At 38.3% G+C, this 18,515-nt stretch overlaps 1 protein-coding gene and 1 non-coding gene across 8 annotated transcripts in view; both read right to left on the reverse strand.

Moving 5' to 3' along the window:
• ACYP2 (acylphosphatase 2) overlaps window positions 1-18,515 on the reverse strand; it is a 178,467-nt gene that overhangs the window by 21,014 nt on the left and 138,938 nt on the right. The window lies entirely within an intron of this gene.
• On the reverse strand, window positions 14,811-14,938 carry LOC138990064 (U6atac minor spliceosomal RNA). Its single transcript, XR_011466237.1, has one exon. It is a non-coding gene; the product is annotated as a U6atac minor spliceosomal RNA (small nuclear RNA).

Consider the following 18,515-nt stretch of genomic DNA (forward strand, 5'->3'; position numbering starts at 1 on the left):
TCCCCGGCAAGGGAGCCCTCTAACTGCCTGAATGGGTGAAGCTACGGAGAAAGACTGGCCAAAGAGGCCTTCTGATCGCCAGCTACAAGAGGCTAGAAAAAGACTCTGATAGGGCCAAAACTCCTGTGGTGGAAGCAGTCCCTGTCCCTGCACACCTGGTGCAGCCAGGGTCCCTGTAAGCCAAGCAGCTGCACCACCTTCACGATCAGCTCTCACTGGGGCAGAGCTGCCACAGGCAAAAAGTCTTACATCTATGTATGCAGGGTCGCTTCAGTAGTGTCAGACTCTTTGCGACCCTGTAGACTGTGGCCTTCGAGGGAACTTTGTCAGGAGGGGGTTCTCCAGGCAAGAATACTGGAGCGTATTGGCCAACACTAGTTGCTGTTTCCTTCTGCTGCTGCTGCTAAGTCGCTTTAGTTGTCTCTGACTCTCTCTGTGTGACCCCATAGATGGCAGTCCACCAGGCTCCCCCGTCCCTGGGATTCTCCAGGCAAGAACACTGGAGTGGGTTGCCATTTCCTTCTCCAATGCATGAAAGTGAAAAGTGAAAGTGAAGTTGCTCAGTCGTGTCCGACTCTTCACAACCCCATGGACTGCAGCCTACCAGGATCCTCTGTCAATGGGAATTTCCCCGCAAGAGTACTGGAGTGGGGTGCCATCACCTTCTCCGGCTGTTTCCTTCTAGAGCACTGTATTTCCTGGTGCCCTAGTCGCCAACTCCCTGAGTACCTGGTGCTGCCAAAACCCCTGTGACCCAAGCAGCTGCACCACCTCCACACCTGGCCCTCACAGGGGCAAACCCAAGTCCTCCAGGGCAGCCTCTGAAGCAAACCCCCGTGGATGACCCATATGCAGAGGTGGAAATAAAAACACAATTGAAACCCAGGGGCAGTGTGACTAAGCAAGAAGATCCAAAATCTTCCGCATGATCAACTAGGCAGACTCTGTGTCTATGGAATATATAAAAGGTCATTGAGAGCTCCCACAAAAGAAAACACACTAGTTTTGATAGCTGTGGACATTGGAGGCAAGAACACACAGGAGTAGGACCAGATTAGAATCTGAGCTGCCCCCATAGCAGGTCCAGAGATCAGCACAGTGTTGGAGGGCATCCTAGGGAGGTGAAGTGGACTGTGACTCCCAGCAAGGGAAAGGACTCTGATAGCAGTGACTCAAGAAAAACATTTATTATTCTTATGTCTTGACTTGCTCTGTAGATTCTTTTGGATTTTTTTCCCCTCCCCCACCCCCGCCCCCTGCCCTGTTGTAGTTGTCAGTTTTATTGGCACTATGAAATCTAATTAAGCTTTTGAGCTTTCTTTTTTTTTTTCTGTCATATTTTTTACTGCTATTATAAACCTCTGCCTCTACCTTGGGCCTTTGCAATTCTGTGGAGTTTTGCTTTTTATTTCTCTTTTTTTAATTTTAATTTTTTAAACCTATTATTATTTTTTCTACATTTATTCCTTTGTTTGCTTTTCCTACTATATGTTTCCCTTTGCAGTTAATCTTTAATGTATATAAATCTTTATCTACCTCTATTTAACTTTGCATATCTATTCTCTTTCTTTCCTTTCCTCTCAACGTATTTGTTAGTTTTGCCTTCATTGTTTTATTCCCCACTTTGCACCGTGCTCCAGTTTTGTTTTCCAGTTTGTGTTTTAGTTAGTTTTGTTCTGATAGATATAATTTTTGGTTTCCTTTGTTTGCCAGGTCAATCTATTGTACTTTCTTTTTGTTGGACTGTTTCGATTTTGCTTATGGGTGTATTTGTGTATATTCGGTCACACTTTTTATTGTTGTTACAAACCTCTGCCTCTGTGTTGGGCTTTTGCAGTTCTGTGGCGTTTTCCTGTTTTTTTTTTTTTTTTTCTCTTCCATTTCTTTTTTTTCTTTTTTCTTTTTTTATAATTTTAATTTATAATTTTGTTAAACCTATTGTATTTTTTCTACATTTATTCCTTTGTTTGCCTTTCCTACGGTTCTTTTCCCCTTGCAGTTAATCTTTAATGTATATAAATCTTCCTCTACCTCTATTTAAATTTGCATGTCTATTCTTTCTTTCTTTTCCTCTCAACATTTTGTTAGCTTTATTTTCATTGCTTTATTCCCCAATTGGCACCTTGCTCCAGTTTTGTTTCCCAGTTTGTGCTTTGGTTAGTTTTGTTCTGATAGATATAATTTTTGGTTTCCTTTGTTCACCAGTTGATCTATTGTGCTCTATTTTTGCCGGACTGTTTTGATTTTGCTTATGGGTGTATATGAATATGTGTATATTCAGTCACACTTTTTGTTGTTGCTGTAAACCTCTGCCTCTGCATTGGGCTTTTGCAGTTCCGTGTTGTTTTCCTTTTTTCTTTCTTCCATTTTTTTGTCTTTTTTTATAATTTTAATTTGTTAAAAAACCTATTATATTTTTTCTACATTTATTCTATTTATCTATTTATTCCTTTGTTTGCCTTTCCTATTGTTCTTTTCCCCTTGCAGTTAATCTTTAATATATATAAATCTTCATCTACCTCTATTTAAATTTGCATATCTATTCTTTCTTTTCTTTCCTCTTAACATATTTGTTAGTTTTTTTTTCATTGCTTTATTCCCCACTTGGCACCTTGCTTTAGTTTTGTTTTCCAGATTATGCTTTAGTTAGTTTTGTTCTTAACTGGTAAATATAATCTTTGATTTACTTTGTTTGCTGGGTCAATCTACTTTGTACTTTATTTTGTTGGACTGTTTTCCCTTTGCTCATGGGTATATATGTATATGTGTATATTCCATTATCTTAAATATTATTTGCCTGATTCTGTAACTGCCATTTGTTTCTTGTTTTTGGATATTTGTTTTAATCTCACTTAATGCCATAACAAACCACTTGTGGAATCCTCGTTCCTGACCAGAGATCAAGCACTGAGCCTTTGGAGTGGGAGCACTGACCCCAAGACCCTAGACGACCAGAGAACTAACTTGAGGGGGTATCAAATAGTGAGAACTCACACAAAGGAAACTACTTGCATACAAGACCTGGCATCACCCAACCACCAGTGGCACCCTGTGCAGGATGCCTCATCTAAACAACAAACAAAACAAAATACAAACCCAGTCATCAGCAGACAGGATTACCACCTCACTCAGCCTTGCCAATCAGAGGAAAAACAAACAAACAAAAACTCAGCACAAATCTCACCCTATAGGAAGCTTACACAAACCACTGGACCAACCTGAGGAAGGCAGAAACCAAAAGGAAGAAAGAATTCAACCTTGAAGCCTGGGAAAGGGAGACCCTAAACACAATAAGTTAAAAAAAATAGTGAAAAGGCAGAGAAGTACTATGCAAATGAAGGAACAAACTAGAAACACAGAAGTCCAAATAAATGAAGAGGAAATAGACAAACTACCTGAAAAAGAATTCAGACTAATGATAGTAATAAAGATGATCAAAAACTTTGAAAACAAAAAGGAGAAAATGCAAGAATCAGTTAACAAAGTCCTAGAAGAATTAAAGAATAAGCATACAGAGACAAACAACACAATTACTGAAATTAAAAATACTCTAGAAGGAATCAACAGCAGAATATCTGAAGTAGAAGAACAAATCAGTGAGCTGGAAAATAAAATGGTGGAAACAACTTCTGAAGAGCAGAATAAAGTAAAAAGAATGAAAAGAACTGAGGATAGTCTCAGAGACCTCTGGTACAATATCAAATGCACCAACATTTGAATAATAGGGGTCCCAAAAGAAGAGAAAAAGAAAGGGTATGAGAAAATTTTTGAAGAGATTATAGTTGAAAATTTTCCCAACATGGAAAAGGAAATAGTCAGTCAAGCCCAAGAGGCATAGAGTCCCATACAGAATAAACCCAAGGAGAAACACACCAAGACACATACTAATCAAACTAACAAAGAGTAAACCACAAAGAAAGAATATTTAAAGCAGCAAGGGAGAAGCAACAAGTACCATACAAGGGAAATCCCATATGCTTAACAGCTGATCTTTCAGCAGAAACTCTGAAGGCCCGAAGGCAATGGCAGGATATATTTAAAGTATTGAAAGGGAAAAATCTACAACCAAGATTATAGCACCCAGCAAGGATCTCATTCAAAATTGATGGAGACATAAAAAGCTTTTCAGACAAGCAAAAGTTAAGAGAATTCAGTACCACCAAACCAGCTTTACAACAAATGTTAAAGGGACTATTATAGTCAAGAAATACAATAGGAGAAAAAAGATCTACAAAATCAACCCCAAACAATTAAGAAAATGGCAATAGGAACATATATATATCAATAATTACTTTAAATGTAAAATGGATTAAATGCTCCAACCAAAAGACACATACTGGCAGAATGGATACAAAAATAAGACCCATATATATGCTGTCTACAAGAAAACCACTTCAGACCTAAAGACACATATAGACTGAAGGTAAGAGGATGGAAAATATATTCCATGCAAATGGAAAGCAAAAGAAAGTTGGAGTAGCAATCCTCATATCAGACAAAATAAACCTTAAAGAAGATTATAAGAGATAAGGAAGGACACTGCATAATGATCAAGGGATCAATCCAAGAGGAAGACATAACAATTATAAATATCTATGCACCCAACATAGGAGCACCTCAATACATAAGAGAAACACTAACAGAAGTAAAAGGAGAAATTGACAGGAACACAATAATAGTAGGAGACTTTAACACCCCACTCACACCAATGGACAGATCATCAAAACAGAAAATTAATAAGGAAACACAAGTCTTAAATGATACATTAGATGAGATGGATCTCATTGATATCTTCAGGACATTACATCCAAATGCAGGAAAATACACCTTCTTCTCAAGTGCACATGTAACATTCTCCAGGATAGACCACATCTTGGGTCACAAATCAAACCTCAGTAAATTTAAGAAAATTGAAATTGTATCACACATCTTCTCCGACCACAACGCTATGAGACTAGATATCAATTACAAGAAAAAAACTGAAGAAACATAAACACATGGAGATTAAACAACACATTTCTAAATAACCAACAGGTTACTGAAGAAATCAAAAGGGAAATAAAAAAATTTCTAGAAACAAATGACAATGAAAACACAACTCAAAACCTGTGGGATGCAGCAAAAGCAGTTCTAACAGGGAACTTTATAGCAATACAATCCTACTTCAAGAAACAAGAAAAACATCGAATAGACAAAATAACTTTACACCTAAAACAACTAGAAAGAGAAGAACAAAAATCCCCAAAATTAGTACAAGGAAAGAAGTCATAAATATCTGAGCAGAAATAAATGAAAAAGAAATCAAAGAAATAATAGTAAAGATTAATGAAACTAAAAGCTGGTTTATCTTTGAGAAGATAAACAAAATTGAGAAGCCTTTAGCCAGACTCATCAAGAAAAAAAGAGAGAAGAATCAAATCAACAAAATTAGAAATGAAAAAGGAGAGGTTACAACAGACAATGCATAAATACAAAGGATTATAAGAGACTATTATGAACAATTATATGGCAATAAAATGGATAACCTGGAAGAAATGGACAGATTCTTAGAAAAGTTCAATCCTCCAAGACTGGAAGAATTTCTCCAGGAAGAAATAGAAATAATGAGTAACACAATTACAAGCACAATTGAAGACATGATCAAAAATTTCCCCCAAAAAACAAAAATCCAGGACCAGATGGCTTCACAGGAGAATTCTATCAAACATTTAGAGAAGAGCTAAAGCCTATCCTAAAACTCCTTCAAAAATTGCAGAGGAAGGAACACTATCAAACTCATTCTACAAGGCCACCATCACCCTGATACCAAAACCAGACGAAGACAACACAAAAAAGAAAACTACAAGCTAATATCACTGATGAACATAGATGCAAAAATGCTCAACAATATTTTAGCAAACAGAATTCAACAACACATCAAAAAGCTCATACACCATGATCAAGTTGGGTTTATTTCAGGAATGCAAGGATTCTTATATATATGCAAATTAATCAATGTGATACACTATATTAACAAATTGAAAGATAGAAACCAAATGATCAGCTCAATAGATGCAGAAAAAGCTTTTGACAAAATTCAGCACCCATTATGATTAAAACTCTTCAAAAAATGGTCATAGAAGGAACCTACCTCAACATAGTAAAGGCTATATATGATAAGTCTATGGCATACATTCTCAATGGTGAAAAACTGAAGCATTACCCCTAATATCAGGAACAAGACAAGGGTGTCCACTTTCACCATTATTATTCAACATAGTTCTGGAAGTCCTAGCTACAGCAATCAGAGAAGAAAATGAAATAAAAGGAATCCTGATTGGAGAAGAAAAAATAAAGCTCTCACTGTTTGCAGATGACATGATACTGTACATAGAAAACCCTAAAGATAGTATCAGAAAATTACTGGAGCCAATCAGTGAATTTAGCAAAGTTGCAGGATACAAATGCAATACACAGAAATCACTTGCATTTCATATACTCACAATGAAAAATCAGAAAGAGAAATTAAGGAATCAATCCCATTCACCATTGCAACAAAAAGAGTTAAATATCTAGGAATAAACTTACCTAAGGAGACAAAAGAACTGTACAGAGAAAATTATAAGACATTAATGAAAGAAATCAAAAACAACATAAACAGATGGAGAGATATTCCATGTTCCTGGGTAGGAAGAATCAATATTGTAAAAATGACTATACCACCAAATGCAATCTGGAGATTCAATGCAATCCCTATCAAATTACCAATGGCATTTTTCACAGAACTAGAACAAAAAATTTCACATTTTATATGGAAACACAAAAGACCCCACACAGCCAAAGCAGTCCTGAGAAAGAAGAATGGAGCTGGAGGAATCAACCTTTCTGACTTCAGATTATACTACAAAGCTACAGTCATCAAGACAGTATGGTACTGGCACCAAAACAGAAATATAGACCAATGGAACAAGGATAGAAAGCCCAGAAATAAACCCATGCACCTATGGGTACCTTATTTTTGACAAAGGAGGCAAGAATATACAATGGGGCAAAGACAGCCTCTTCAATAAATGGAACTGGGAAAACTGGACAGATATGTGTAAAAGAATGAAATTAGAACACTTTTTAATACCATACACAAAGATAAATTCAAAATGGATTGAAGACCTAATGTAAGACCAGAAACTATAAGACTCTTAAGAGGAAAACACAGGCAGAACACTCGATGGCATAAATCAAAGCAATATCCTCTATGACCCACCTCCTAGAGTAATGGAAATAAAAGCAAAAATAAACAAGTGGGACCTGATTAAATTTAAAAGCTTTTGCACAGCAAAGGAAACTATAAGCAAGGTGAAAAGACAACCCTCAGAATGTGAGAAAATAATAGCAAATGAAACAACTGACAAAGGATTAATTTCCAAAATATACAAGCAGCTACTATAACTCAATGCCAGAAAAACAAACAACCCAATCAAATAGTGGGGAAAAAGACTTAGACATTTCTCCAAAGAGGACATACAAATGGATAACAAACACATGAAAAGATGCTCAACATTGCTCATTATTAGAGAAATGCAAATCAAAACTATACCAGTCAGAACAGCCATCATCAAAAAGTCTATTAACAGTAAATGCTGGAGAGGGTGTGGAGAAAAGGGAACGCTCTTGCACTGTTGGTGGGAATGTAAATTGATACAGCCACTATGGAAGACGATATAGAGATTCCTTAAAAAACTAGGAATAAAACCACCATATGACCCAGCAATCCCACTCCTAGGCATATACCCTGAGGAAACCAAAATCGAAAAAAATACATGTATCCCATTGTTCATTGCAGCACTATTTACAATAGCTAGAACATGGAAGCAACCTAGATGTCCATCAACAGATGAATGGATAAAGAAGTTGTGGTGCATTTACACAATGGAATATTACCCAGCCATAAAAAGGAACATGTTTGACTCAGTTCTGATGAGGTGGATGAACCCTGGAACCTGTTATACAGAGTAAGTCAGAAAGAGAAAGATTAATCGTATTCAAATGCATATATATGGAATCTAGAAAAATGGTACTGAAGAATTTATTTATAGGGCAGCAATGGAGAAACAGACATAGAGAATAGACTTACGGACATGGGGTGAGGGGAGAAGAGGGTGAGATGTATGGAAAGAGAAACATGGAAACTCACATTACCATATGTAAAATAGATAGCCAATAGGAATTTGCTGTATGGCTCAGGAAACTCAAATAGGGGCTCTTATCAATCTAGAGGGGTGGGATGGGGCGGGAGACGGGAGGGAGGTTCAAAAGGAAGGGGATATATATATATATACCTATGGATGATTCATGTTGAGGTTTGACAGAAAACAACAAAATTCTGCAAAGCAATTCTCCAATAAAAATTTTTTTAAAGTCTTAAGAGTGTCCAATGAAGATAAAACTATTAACAGTAGTTGATAACTGATATTATATATAAGTAGGCTTCCTTGGTGGCTCAGCAGTAAAGAATGCAACTGCCAATGCAGGATACACAGATTCTATCTCTGGGTTGGGAAGGTCCCTTGAGAAGGAAATGGCAACCAATTCCAGTATTCTTGCCTGGGAAATCCCATGAACAGAGAAGCCTGTTGAGCTACAGTCCATAGGGTCCCAAAGAGTTGGACATGACAGAGCAACTAAACAACAAAAGTTATATAAAAGTATAATCTAAATTAAGTGATAATGTAGAGCTCAAAATTCTCCAAGCCAGGCTTCAGCAATAGGTGAACCGTGAACTCCTAGATGTTCAAGCTGGATTTAGAAAACGCAGAGGAACCAGAGATCAAATTACCCATGTCTGCTGGACCATGGAAAAAGCAAGAGAGTTCCAGAAAAACATCTACTTCTGCTTTATTGACTATGTCATAAGCCTTTGACTGTGTGGATCACAATAAACTGTGGAAAATTCTGAAGGAGATGGGAACACCAGACCACCTGACCTGCCTCTTGAGAAACCTGTATGCAGGTCAGGAATCAACAGTTGGAACTGGACATGGAACAACAGACTGGTTCCAAATAGGAAAAGGAGTGTGTCAAGGCTGTATATTGTCACCCTGCTTATTTAACTTATATGCAGAGTACATCATGAGAAACACTGGGCTGGAAGAAGCACAAGCTGGAATCAAGATTGCCAGAAGAAATATCAATAACCTCAGATATGCAGACACCACCTTTATGGCGGAAACTGAAGAAGAACTAAAGAGCCTCTTGAGGAAAGTGAAAGAGGAGAGTGAAGAAGTTGGCTTAAAGCTCAACATTCAGAAAACTAAGATCATGGCATCCGGTCCCATCACTTCATGGGAAATAGATGGGGAAACAGTGGAAACAGTGTCAGACTTTATTTTTCTGGGCTCCAAAATCACTGCAGATGGTGACTGCAGCCATGAAATTAAAAGACACTTACTCCTTGGAAGTAAAGTTACGACCAACCTAGATAGCATATTAAAAAGCAGAGACATTACTTTGCCAACAAAGGTTCATCTAGTCAAGGCTATGGTTTTTCCAGTGGTCATGTATGAATGTGAGAGTTGGACTATGAAGAAAACTTAGTGCTGAAGAATTGATGCTTTTGAACTGTGGTGTTGGAGAAGACTCTTGCAAGTCCCTTGGACTGCAAGGAGATCCAACCAGTCCATCCTAAAGGAGATCAGTCCTGGCTGTTCTTTGGAAGGATGATGTTGAAGCTGAAACTCCAATACTTTGGCCACCTGATGCAAAGAACTGACTCATTTGAAAAGACCCTGATGCTGGAAAAGATTGAGGGCAGGAGGAGAAGGGGATGACAGAGGATGAGATGGTTGGATGGCATCACCGACTCAATGGACATGGGTTTGGGTAGACTTCGGGAGTTGGTGATGGACAAGCAGGCCTGGAGTGCTGTGATTCATGGGGTTGCAAAGACTTGGACACAACTGAGTGACTGAACTGAACTGATAGAGCTCTAACTCAGGTGGTAAAGAATCTGCCTGCAATGCAGGAGACCCAGGTTCAATTCCTGGGTTGAGAAAATCCCCTGGAGAAAGAAATGGCAACCCACTCCAGTATTCTTGCCTGGAGAATTCCATGGACAGAGAAGCCTGGCAGGCTACAGTCATGGGGTTTCAAGAGTTAGTCACACTTAGCAACTAAACCACCACTACAGAACTGAAATCACTCAATGTCACCTTATTGTAGAAGGTTTTGTGCCTATGATTATCTAGCATATATAAAATTATAAAACAAATTTCACTATTGAAACCATTTTACTAACCATTTTACTATGCATACTAGATGATGTAAAAGTTTATAAATGAATGAAATATTTCTGTGAAATAAATGAAGATTACTAAAAGTACTACCCCACAGAAGGGAGAAGAATATCTAGAGGAAAAGCAATAGGGAGACTTATTTTTCACTGAATATCCTATTGTTCCTTTAGAATTTTTTTACATCTAGCATGTATTGTCTAATTAGATAAATAAAATGTGACAGCCTCACACTGGTCAGAATGGCCATCATTAAAAAATCTACAAACAATAAATGCTGGAGAGGGTGTGGAGAAAAGACAACCCCCTTACAGCGTAAATTGGTACAACCATTATGGAGTACAGTATGGAAATTTCTTAAAAAAATAAATACAGAACTACCATATGACTCAGCAATCCCACTCCTGGGCATATATCCAGAGAAGACCATAATTTGAAAAGATACGTGCACTCCACTGTTCATTGCAGCACTATTTTCAATAGGCAAGATATGGACGCAACCTAAATGTCCATTGACAGAGGAATGGATAAAGAAGATATCATACATATACACAATGGAATATTACTTAGCCATAAAAAGGGATGAAATGGGGCTTCCCTGGTGGCTCAGTGGTAAAGAATCCGCCTGCTAGTGCAGGAGACACAGGTTTGATCCTCAGTCTAGGAAGATCCCACATGCTGTGGAGAATCTAAGCCCATGTGCCACAAGCTACTGAGTCTGTGCTCTACAGCCCGGGAGCTGCGGCGCAGGTACTGCAGCTACTGAAGACCGCCTGCCTAGAGCCTGAGCTCTGCAACAAGAGAAGCCATCACAATGAGACGCCCATCCACTGCAACTAGAGAGTGGTCCCCAGTCGTCACAACTAGAGAAAAAGCCCATGCAGCAACGAAGACCCAGCACAGCCAGAAATAAATAAATAAATAAGGGGCAAAATAATGCCATTTGCATTAACATGGATGGACCTAGAGATTGTCATACTAAGTGAAGTTAGGTAAAGACAAATATGTGATACCATTTATTTGTGGAATCTAAAATTTTTAAAAATGTCCAAAAGAATTTACTTACAAAACATAAATAGAGTTACAGATGTAGAAAACAAACTTATAGTTACCAGGCAGAAAAGGAAGGGGAGGGATGAACTGGGAGAGTAGTACTGACATACACACTACTATATATAATACTGATAACTAACAAGGATGGGCGGCATCCTATTCTCCTCAGTACTCTATAACAATCCACATGGGAAAAGAATCTTAAAAAGAATGACATATGTATAACTGATTCACTTTGCTGTACAGCAAAAACTAGCACTGTAAATCAACTACACTGTAATAAAAATTACTTTTTAAAATGTGACTCAGTGATTCTCATCCTAAAGTATCATTGAGGATATCAGATCAGATCAGATCAGTCGCTCAGTCGTGACCGACTCTTTGCAACCCCATGAATCCCAGCACACCAGGCCTCCCTGTCCATCACCAACTCCCAGAGTTCACTCAGACTCACATCCATCGAGTCAGTGATGCCATCCAGCCATCTCATCCTCTGTCGTCCCCTTCTCCTCCTGCCCCCAATCCCTCCCAGCATCAGAGTCTTTTCCAATGAGTCAACTCTTCACATGAGGTGGCCGAAGTACTGGAGTTTCAGCTTTAGTATCATTCCTTCCAAAGAAATCCCAGGGCTGATCTCCTTCAGAATGGACTGATTGGATCTCCTTGCAGTCCAAGGGACTCTCAAGAGTCTTCTCCAACACCACAGTTCAAAAGCATCAATTCTTCGGCGCTCAGCCTTCTTCACAGTCCGACTCTCACATTCATACATGACCACAGGAAAAACCATAGCCTTGACTAGACGAACCTTTGTTGGCAAAGTAATGTCTCTGCTTTTGAATATGCTATCTAGGTTGGTCATAACTTTCCTTCCAAGGAGTAAGCGTCTTTTAATTTCATGGCTGCAGTCACCATCTGCAGTGATTTTGGAGCCCAGAAAAATAAAGTGTGACACTGTTTCCACTGTTTCCCCATCTATTTCCCATGAAGTGGTGGGACCGGATGCCATGATCTTCGTTTTCTGAATGTTGAGCTTTAAGCCAACTTTTTCACTCTCCATTTTCACTTTCATCAAGAGCCGGGTTAGTTCCTCTTCACTTTCTGCCATAAGGGTGGTGTCATCTGCATATCTGAGGTTATTGATATTTCTCCCGGCAATCTTGATTCCAGCTTGTGCTTCTTCCAGCCCAGTGTTTCTCATGATGTACTCTGCATATAAGTTAAATAAACAGGGTGACAATATACAGCTTTGACGTACTCCTTTTCCTATTTGGAACCAGTCTGTTGTTCCATGTCCAGTTCTAACTGTTGCGTCCTGACCTGCATACAAATTTCTCAAGAGGCAGATCAGGTGGTCTGGTATTCCCCTGTCTTTCAGAATTTTCCACAGTTTATTGTGATCCACACAGTCAAAGGCTTTGCATAGTCAATAAAGCAGAAATAGATGTTTTTCTGGAACTCTCTTGCTTTTTCCATGATCCAGTGGATGTTGGCAATTTGATCTGTGGTTCCTCTGCCTTTTCTAAAACCAGCTTGAACATCAGGAAGTTCATGGTTCACATATTGCTGAAGCCTGGCAAAGAGAATTTTGAGCATTACTTTACTAGGGTGTAAGATGAGTGCAATTGTGCGGTAGTTTGAGCATTCTTTGGCATTGCCTTTCTTTGGGATTGGAATGAAAACTGACCTTTTCCAGTCCTGTGGCCACTGCTGAGTTTTCCAAATTTGCTGGCATATTGAGTGCAGCACTTTCACAGCATCATCTTTCAGGATTTGGAATAGCTCAACTGGAATTCTATCACCTCCACTAGCTTTGTTCACAGTGATGCTTTCTAAGGCCCACTTGACTTCACATTCCAGGATGTGAAGATCCTGGATCACTGGCTCTAGGTCAGTGATCACACCATTGTGATTATCTGGGTCATGAAGATCTTTTTTGTGTAGTTCTTCTGTGTATTCTTGCCATCTCTTCTTAATATCTTCTGCTTCTGTTAGGTCCATACCATTTCTGTCCTTTATCGAGCTCATCTTTGCATGAAATGTTCCTTTGGTAAATCTGATTTTCTTGAAGAGATCTCTAGTCTTTCCCATTCTGTTGTTTTCCTCTATTTCTTTGCATTGATCGCTGAAGAAGGCTTTCTTATCTCTTCTTGCTATTCTTTGGAATTCTGCATTCAGATGTTTATATCTTTCCTTTTCTCCTTTGCTTTTCTCTTCTCTTCTTTTCACAGCTATTTGTAAGGCCTCCCCAGACAGCCATTTTGCTTTTTTGCATTTCTTTTCCATGGGGATAGTCTTGATCCCTGTCTCCTGTACAATGTCACGAACCTCATTCCATAGTTCATCAGGCACTCTGTCTATCAGATCTAGGCCCTTAAATCTATTTCTCACTTCCACTGTATAATCATAAGGGATTTGATTTAGGTCATACCTGAATGGTCTAGTGGTTTTCCCTACTTTCTTCAATTTAAGTCTGAATTTGGCAATATAGGTAAAGATTTTGCCTCAAGAATGTTCATTGTATGTAACAAGAAAATAGTTCAAGCAATTTAAATGTCCAATAATTAGGAATGTAAGTACATGACTGTATTTCCATATGAAGGACTACTAGCTGTTACAATTATTAAGATGAATTTTTTTGATAAAGATGTTTGTAATATGGAATTGTTTTATAAAAGCAAGTTGCAAAACAAGATGTATAGTATGACCTCACTTTTGTAGGAAAATATACATGGAAAAATATCTGAAAGATGTACAAAGTGGTAATGATATCTCCTGAAATATGGGCAGTTTTTTTTTTTTTCTTTTCTCTTTGCTTGTTTTCAAATTATTTTCAAAATTCTCCAATGGATATGTATCAATTTTAAATTAATAAAAAGATTACAAATGTGTTTGAAAAATGCCTAAGAGAATAAAAACTTTTTTTCCCTTTCCTATGGGAAAGAACAATCTGAACACAGATCAAAATATAAATTGTGATCAAATGCTGAAATTTTATTGGCAATGTCTCTTCTTGGGAAGTAATGACATCCAGAGTTAACTACTATGCAATATTTTACCAATGGTGTTGTCTCTCTAAAGGTGTGTTATAGGTAAAGATGTGTGTGAGTCGCTCAGTCACGTCTGCCTCTTTGCGATCCCATGGAATGCAGCCCTACCCGGCTCCTCTGTCCATGGAATTCTCCAGGCAAGCATAGTGGATTAGGTAACCATTCCCTTCTCTGGACATCTTGCCCACCCAGGGGTTGAACCTGGGTCTCCTACATTGCAGGCAGATTCTTTACCATTTGAGCCACCACGGAAGTACCCATGTTAACTCCAACATGGTAATACGGAGTGATTTCTCCCTGTGTGTAAATAAGTTTTATAATGTTGAAAAACTGTTAGACTAACATATTTACGATGTGTTATTAACAAAGGAAAATAGTAGCTAAAGTACCCAAACTAACAACATGGAGACACCAGACATTTTGAGTAGGAGACTGTTTTTTCTTTAAACAGTGGTTGTTAGGTGCCACGAAGTAGGTGGCAATGCCTTAACCATATGGATGCTGTGAGGCCCAAGGGCCTCTTCCATTCTTGTCTAGGAGAGTGTGCTAAGCTTCTCTCCTTTCATACAACACAAGTGGGAGATTCTTATAGATTAAAATGGATTAGCGAGGCTGTGGCTAGATGGTGGAGGGTCTTGTACAGCTTGCTGAGGACGTAGAATTTTTTCTGTAAAGATGCGAACCAAATTGTATTTCTGAATGAAGACTCAAGCTGTCTGTAGAAGATAGATTAGAGGGAGTAAATACTAAAAACAGTATACCTAGATATTTATAATTTCTTTAAAAAAATTTCTCCTATGAAGGATAAAAAAGAGCAAACATGTAAGCTATTTAAGTTTCAGCTTCAATTTTTTTTTCCAGAAAAAGATGTATGATATATATAAATACAGAACCCATAGCAACTGCTATGTAAACTGCTATAATGAATATAGCTAGTAATATGCTTAAAGTTGCATTTTACTTTGACTAAATATTAATAAGGAATTACATTAAATTGGAACTGACTTTGTCCTTATAAATACTCTATTAGACAAACCAGGCAGGGCTTGGGTGTTCATTATAAAATAGCACAGGCTGACATGCCAAATTCTCCTAAATGGAATTCACTTAATACACTAGATTCTATAAATCTGCTCAGTCATTTTCCAGAGCTTGGTATCCTTAGAAAGAGGATTGTTATTGTTAAATCCCTACATGGCTGCTCCACACTCTGAGAGCCGTCAGCCTCTCCTGGTCAGAGCCTCAGGAAGCACTTGCCAAAATAAAGCAGGAGAAGATGTCCCTTTTCCTATCTTATTCCAAGATTTTTAGGGAAGATGTTTTTAAAATGGTTTTCTTTCCTGATCTAAAATCAGAAGTTAAAAATAGTCAAGTGGTATTAGTTTACTTACAAAATTTAGATCTGTTAAAAATATATTTATGAGAGTGCTACCTCTGTCACACAGTCCCACAAAGCTGATCCTCAGTTTCCTGTGGTTGGGAGTGACATGGTGAGATACACGACAGATGATGAAATCCAAGTAGCCAGATGTTACTGAATAAGTAAACTCGGATCCAGGTTCACATTGGCCTGGCTCTCTTTTAGAGAATATAGCTGAGCTCACATAATTCAAGGGCTGGTCTGAAATTTACCTCGAGTAAATAAAGAAGAGCAGCCCCATTCAAGTCAGCCAGTAGAGCTGGATCCTTTTAACTCAAGGTCAAAATAAACTGTGTGTGTGTCCATCGTTCAGTCGTGTCCGACTCTATGCAACCCCATAGACTGTAGCTCTGCCAGGTTCCTCTGTGCATGGGATTTCCCAGGCAAGAATACTGGAGTTGATTGCCATTCCCTTCTCCAGGGCATCTTCCTGACCCAGGAGTTGACCCGTCTCCTGCATCTCCTGCGTTGCAGGCAGACTCTTTACCATCTGTAGTGTTTTGTGACTCATAAACCTTCCCACGGTTATATATACACAGTCATGAGCCTCCTTAAAATTTTTTGAAGTGACTTTATCACTTTTGCACAGTATCATCTGGCAGGATTCCAATGGAGAAAGGGTGGGAGGGGGAACTAGACAACCACTCTAGAACTTGGAACAGGAAATCCTGGAGGCCTGGTGGAGTCACGCTGTTCTAGCACAGAGATAAAATTTATCGGTATATTTATTCAGATCAAGGTTGCTTAGATGAGGAGGTTTTTTTTTCTTCTTTCATATCTTACCTTGCACAGAACTTTAATATTAGGAAGCCTGAAAGAAGTCTAGAGAATTCAGGACCATCTCAGTTCAGGTTGCCATGGCATTTTCTATAACTGAGCCCTGTACCTCTTCTTGTTGATGATGAAAAATTATGCATATGATGAATAAGTTACTACCAAAATTTAATTAACTTGATGTTTTCCTTTTCCTGTTCTGGGACAATAAAACTAAACACTATTACAAAGTGTAATATGTAAAAAAAAAAATGAAAGTAAAGTCATTTGTGACTTTATTGCCTGTTTCTCAGGTTACAACTAAATGCAGGTATTTCGATTTAGTTAAAGGATATGGAAAGCACCATCAATGATCTTTACTGTGGCAGCACAAACCTGCTGCTATGACATCATTCTCCTTTGTATCCGTGTTAGAGAAACTGGTCTGGTCTCTGTAATGGTTTCTTTTCCAGCAATACTGAGGCTCATAAAAAACTGACTCCTTATAGCTTTTCCCTCCATATGCTTCCTTTTATTAATATATAAAAGCTTAGTTTAAAAAATTTGACATTTCAGTAATTTTTGACAAAGATATTTCATTTCCCTAGATTTCTCTTTTAGTCTCAGACAACAGTAATTCTATAGTTCAGTATGATGCTGGTCTTTGTGAAGCTCAAGAGACAAAGCCACACACGTGTGCATACTGCAAACTCCTGTTTTTCTTCCACAAATAACCTTTGTAACTATTGGCAGTATAGGTCTCCTCTCCCTCCCCTCTTTGGCTGGGAATGGAGAGGTGGCAAGAAAGTTGTTGGGACATCTGCTCAGAAGTTTTCAGACATAAAGATTTAGAAATATTAACTAATGACTTCAATGAGATGTTAAGTTTAACATCAGTAATTACAAAATCCACAGATTCTATGCCTCCCGAAGGCTGGGTAGCTTCCTTTGGAATTTTTTTTTTTGGCATAAAAAGAGAACATGCTATTAATTAATATGCAAGTAATATAATTGTATCTTTTAAGGGTACATCTGAAACACTGTGTTTAAATTACAGGAACATAATATTTAGTAATTTTCTATTGCATGCCCAGAGATATTAAGATTTGTTCCGCATAGTTCATCATTTATTCAAAATTGATTTTGGACAGGCTCTAGTTTGATTACATTTGAATAGTCACAGTTTTGTCATACTGTTGCTAGACAGCAGCACAAAGATAAAAACAGCCAAAACAGCTTTGTCAGAGGACAGTCTACTTACCACAGTTCCCAACCTGAATCCTTTCTAGGCTTTCTGCTTTCCTAACCTCAGTTGTTCTTTTCAGATGAAGATAAGCTGACCCCTGCTAAGCATCTTCTTATAAAGAGGTTCATGACAAATGCTATCCTTATAAAAAAATTCCACAATTGCAGGGTGAAATGACCCTACAGGAACCTATGTTCTAGCACTGAAGATCTCCTGTGAGAAGAGCAATAAGACTCTTGTCTTCAGTTGATTGATCAATGCATTCATTCTGCATCAACAAATATTCATTGAGCATTTGTCATGTGCAAAGTAATAACAGTGATTCAAGAACATGCAAAATATAGTCTGTCCTTGAGGAATTTACAGTCTTGAAGAAGAGTAAAAGATGTATTCAATAACAGTTTGCCTGTCAGAACCAGATCATTATCTGACTTTTGCATTGTACAGATGAAGGAATTATGGCAGAAAGGTGAAATGACCTGCCCAAGCCACACCCCGGGCATAGAATCACTGGGAAAATGGCAAGACCACCGGCTATGGAGCAAGTCACGTATCCATTACTCACTGATGATACTGGACAAATTACTTAACCTAGTGAGCTGAGCCAGACCTCAAAAGGCTGATCTGGGTTGAAAGGCTGGTGAGAAGAGGAACACAGACTTCCTCCAGGACTGTTTTCACTCACGTTTACTGTGTGACCTGGAAGTAGGAAATGCGAAGTGTACGTACAA

Source organism: Bos mutus, chromosome 11 (assembly GCF_027580195.1).
Source record: "Bos mutus isolate GX-2022 chromosome 11, NWIPB_WYAK_1.1, whole genome shotgun sequence".
Taxonomy (NCBI): domain Eukaryota; kingdom Metazoa; phylum Chordata; class Mammalia; order Artiodactyla; family Bovidae; genus Bos; species Bos mutus.